Source organism: Mustela lutreola, chromosome 4 (assembly GCF_030435805.1).
Source record: "Mustela lutreola isolate mMusLut2 chromosome 4, mMusLut2.pri, whole genome shotgun sequence".
NCBI classification, from domain to species: Eukaryota; Metazoa; Chordata; class Mammalia; order Carnivora; family Mustelidae; genus Mustela; species Mustela lutreola.
In genome coordinates, this window is record NC_081293.1 from 90,366,472 (window position 1) to 90,371,505 (window position 5,034).

A 5,034-nucleotide genomic window follows, 5' to 3' on the forward strand; every position below is an offset into this window, starting at 1 on the left:
GGGATAACCCCTCAGAAAAGATCAAGTCCAAGTGGGACAAAGGGGAAAGACCCAATTTTGGGGACAGTTTGGGCCCCAGATCTGTGGGTCCAGTCAGCAGCGCAGACAAGAGCCCTGGAGTAAGGAGCGGGGCACCTGCAGTAGTTTCCTCAGAAGAATCCGTTCTGCTTCTGTTGCTAGCCTTCGTGAAGGTTGAATTGCCTGCCTCCAAGGTTCAGCCTATGCTAATCCCCTTCGAAGGCTTGGCAGGGACTTACTTTACAGAAGGATTTTGTGCTGTGCTGGGGTCACCGTTTCTGGGTGCCTGCCTTTTGGCCTGACCCCCCTAGGGGTTCTCTGAGCCACCCCGAACGTTCGATACATCTCTGCGAAGAAGAAGAGCTGAGACTCATCCAATGAGTGGACCACGGACATTACTGAGCAGATTCCAAATTACATGAGGCCCACCCAAATGTGTCTTTTGTTGTGACTTGGCACACGCTCCTGCTCTCTCCATACCCTGATTTCCCCCCTTCACTCCCTGAAGAAGGACCTGACACTGCCTTTGGAGAGTCCTACCCAAGATGTTGGAATGGACGTTGCCAAGAAAGTTTCATGTTGTGTAGCGAAGACAGCAGGACTGACTCATCCCTGTATGACTGGCGCTCTCCCCCGCCACCCCTTCCTCATTGTTTTGAAGTCCTGTTCTTTGTGATGCTAGCCTGGGTGTGTCTAATTTAGGCCACTCTGCCTACCAGACCCAATGACGGGTTTGGGAAGTCAGAGACAGTTGGGTCTCCAAGAATACAGTTAGAAAACAATGGAGAAAGAATTAATCTCTCATCAGTGGAACCCCAGGGAAGTCCTGCTGGGGAGCCCTCAGAATCAGGCTGAGGCCAGCCCTTCCCAATTCTTTGCAGTCTTAACTTCAGATTTTAATATGAAATTCAGCAGCTCGGCTTATTTTAAACTTGAGAAGTCTGTGGGGTTTTTTGGTTCTGTTCAAAGCAAATGAGCATTTTCCTTTTAGTCTTGTTTAGACAGTTGTATAAATGGATCTGTCAGTCAGAGGGAACAAAACACACAGCCCCTTTTCCTCTAGATGATGATAGAGATTGCGAGAATGATAATGGTGATGGATGGCCACAGAGCCGCCTCATCTCGGAGGCTCCTGCCAAGGCTGCTAGGGGTTTGGCGGAGGAACATTCCTTCTGCTTCGTTAGGTAGGAGCTGAGCACCGCAGGTAGGAGGGAGGCAAATGGTGAGTATCTTCAGCGTTCTGCTTGATCTCCTGGAATGCCACCTAGGAAAAGCTGGAATGGGCAATGCTGGCACAGAAGTCTCTACTCCATCCACGTTCTTGGGGACACCAGGGTGAGTTCCCGCCATTTGGCACCGGGGCTGCTGAGGAGGACAGTCCAGGGCTGGTTAGACAGACAAGCGTGTCGTGAGGAGGGCGTGATGGCCGAGCCAGGAGTCCTGAGAGGCTCGTCACCCCACACCTCAGCCTACTTTCCCTGCGAGGTGTCTCTGCCCACTCACGGTACTTGTGAAACTTGGAGCAAAACATGCTCTGAAGATATCAGGAGATGTGGAGAATGTTAAGTATGTAAAGCTTTTTCTAGAAATGTGGTTCAGTATTTTCTCATCAACAACTGAAACTAAGATGCCTCGGAGGACTCCGGTTGGGGAGGGGTTGACCAGACAGAAGCAGAGTCTGTTCTCCCTCCAGGTCTCTCTGTTCCAAAGTGTTCCGAGGGCCATGACCTTGACCCTGATGGCTAAGCCGCCTTTTCCCTGGACTCGCCCTGACTGCTGGTTCCTGGAACGTCTCTCTCTCTCCTTGGAGAGTTCTTGGAGTCTGTAACTCCCCGCCGATGTGGGCCAGCTGCCCTGTCCCACCATTTCACATGTGCGTTCTCTTTTCTTTCCAGTTAAATCACAAGCCATGCAAAGGACACGGTGTCTGTCTCAGTGTCTGCCTCTCAGGAAGTGCTGCTGTGGCTCCCAGGCTCTGAGCCCCCGGCAGGAGGGCCCTTGGAAACCTTGACGAAGTCTGGCACGGTCGTTGTACAGTGGAAGAAAATTCATTGAAGAGAATCTGAGCGTTCGCAGTGTGTGACAATGTCCTTACACTGCTTCTTAGGCCCCAAAACTTTACTTACCGGGTCCTGTTGTTCAGCGCCTTTCTCAGTGGTGGGGAGTCAGGGGTCGTAAAAGAAAAGGCATATTTTCTAGGTCAGAGCTTCTTAGGCTTTGCTACACGTCATCACATGGGGGCTTGGTGTCTGTGTCGGGCTTTTTCAGGGGTTTAATTTTAGGACATGGTGAAGTACATGGGTAAAACGTGCTTAATAACTCCAGAATGAGGCATCATTCTTAACCAGGCACAGCCATCGTGAGGACAGGCCAGGCCGCCCTACCTCGAGGGGGCCGCCCCCGCAAGACTCAGGTAAAGAAGAGCAGGGAACACTCGCTGTCTGCACACCGGCTTGCCCCTGGGGGGCAGAGCCCAGGAAGCTGAGAAGCGAAGTTCATCCCACATGTGTTGACCACATTGCATTGCTTCTCCCTTAGGGAAGAGTGAGAAGGTACAGGGGCCAGGCGAGGCCTGGAGTGTTACAGCTGGTGGAGCGCCATAAGCACACAGGAGGAGAACGGAATTGTCCTCTTTCTAATATTCCTGGGATTTGTCTGGGTCTTTTAAGTCACCAAGCTTATTCTCGGAATAAGATAGGAGGCTGTGGAGACAGGGCTTACGCCCCTCTTCAGGAGATCTCTTCGGGAGTTTCTAGAAGCCACAGCAGCCAGGCCACACTTCCAAAGTTATGATCCTGTGGCTTGGGGGCAGGGAGAAGGTGGGTGCGGTCAGAGGGTAGGCTCTGGGGTAGGGTTCATTGGGCTCAGATCTCAGCTCTCCTCATCCCTCGTGCATTAACTTACTTGGGCTGCTATAACACACTGCCCACCTCAAGAGGCTGCCCGACTTCCTAACAGAGTATTATCTATCACGACACCTGGCCCTGTCCTGGGGTGCCTGTTGGCCTGATGGTGGCCCCTTCTCTCTGAAACTCTGGCCCATGGACAGGACGCTCTGGAGAATTCTCTGGAATTGATCACAGTGACTGCAGCCACAACTTGGGGAGGCAGGTCTGTACTACGTTTTCACTATTTTTCTTTGGTGCTAAGGGAAACTCAGAGAGATTGTGTTTGTCTTCCTGAGGTTAAGAGCTGTTTCTCTAATGGTTTCCTTTCCTGTTGCCAGTGCATCCCTGCAGGACCACGGCCTCAATCTTCTCCATGGAAAAAAGAAACGTTTTCCTGCTGGTGACTGAGATGTCTGGCTCTTTCCTCTTTCCTCACAGGCGCTTATCTCTAAGCCTGAAGGGATTTGCAAAGTTGAAAGCAAGCAGCAGTGCAGTATTGTAGTTACAAGGGAGAGACAAAGTGACTGAGAAACAGGATAATCCCACCTTATCTGTCAGGCATTAAAAGTGCCATTTCCAAAGAGGAGGCACAAATGAGTCCTCTGAACGAATTTTGACATCCGCTCTTCACCACAGATCAGAGAATATCATTCATGATCTTTTACTGATCTTGGTTTTGTAAGATATGTGAGCCTGGAGGGTACATTCTATTCCTTTTAGGAAAAACAGTATAATTTGCTGTCCTTTAAGAGCTATTTTAGAACTTGGATAAAATATTCAAATGAGGCTATTCTCTTAATTAGAGAACATTATTGGTTTATCTGTTTACTATTGTATAGAACTACTTTATGCCAAAAATAGAACCAGTCCCATGAACAATGGAAAACCGAATGAGAAGGTCTGCCTTCCAAATGGTGATATTTGATTAGGGGAGACAGACAACACACATCAACGTTAACATTAGAAATTATAAATAAGGGGCGCCCTGGGTGGCTCAGTCAGTTAAGCGTCTGCCTCTTGATTTCAGCTCAGGTCATGATCTCAGGGTGCTGAGATGGAGCCTGGTGACCCCTTCTCGTTTGGAACAGAGTCGGCTTGTTTCTGTCCCTCTGCCCCTCCCCCCTGCTCACTCCAGTATGCTCTCTTCCTCTCTCTCCCTAAAATAAAAAAGTAAAATCTCAAAGTAAAAGAAGCTATAAATAGAACGCAGACCCTCAGAGGGAAGATGCTTATTGGGTGGGTGGGCGAGCCGGCTCTGGCGCAAGGCACCCTAGAGCTGGGCATGGGAGGAAAGGCAGAATCCCCAGAGAACCAGTCTGGTGTCTCAAGCAGGACGGTGCACTCAGGGGCCAGTGCGAGGCTGGGGGAGGGGTGGAGGGCATTCTGAGCAGGGTGCGAGATACAGGTGGGCACTGGGGATGAGCTCAGAGATGCTGGTCAGGACCCGGTCCTGGAGGGATGAGAACATTGGAACCCCGATGGAGACGGATGGAGAACTCCGTGGAGTGCGCCCCTCGACACTCCCTTTCTAGTGACTGTAGAATGGACTCCGGTGGTTGAAGGTCAAGGATGGGGTCCATTTTTTCAACAAGATGGCATGAGGGCCTGCGCTAGGGACTAATCTAATGCTGAAGCGTGGTATGATTTCGAAACAACAACTTTTTCTTGTGAGAAGAGCCTGGCCTGCAAGCCAGCTGTCTTGCTGACTCATCCCTCCTGCTGCAACCTGCAAGGCGGTGTGTTGGGGATGGTGGTTCTCCAGGATGGAAGGAGACAGATCTTTGAGCAACTGTGTAGAGCGGAGTCCTTCCCAGCCTCCAACGACATCATTTTTTATACAAACTGCTGCCTGTACACTTTGTAAGGACTAAGATTTTTTTAAAGTTAAAAAACAAAGCATGATAAAAATCATATATTCCCACCACCCAGATATCACACTTTTAAAGGATTAGGCATGTCCCCCTGGCTCTTTTTCTATATATGTATGTGTGTGCACATACATGTTATGTATTTCTATATGTGTTTCTATATATGTATGTGTGTGCACATATATGTTATGTTTTAACCAAAATAAGATAATGCTGTACACACAACAAATATATATGTATATATCAAGTAGGTAAAGATA

The 5,034-nt window shown here is 49.4% G+C and overlaps 1 long non-coding RNA gene across 1 annotated transcript; it reads left to right on the plus strand.

Moving 5' to 3' along the window:
* Positions 1 to 781: 781 nt before the first annotated feature.
* On the plus strand, positions 782 to 4,247 carry LOC131830352 (uncharacterized). Its single transcript, XR_009353122.1, has 3 exons — positions 782 to 1,353; positions 1,914 to 3,129; positions 3,245 to 4,247. It is a non-coding gene; the product is annotated as an uncharacterized LOC131830352 (long non-coding RNA).
* Positions 4,248 to 5,034: the final 787 nt, after the last annotated feature.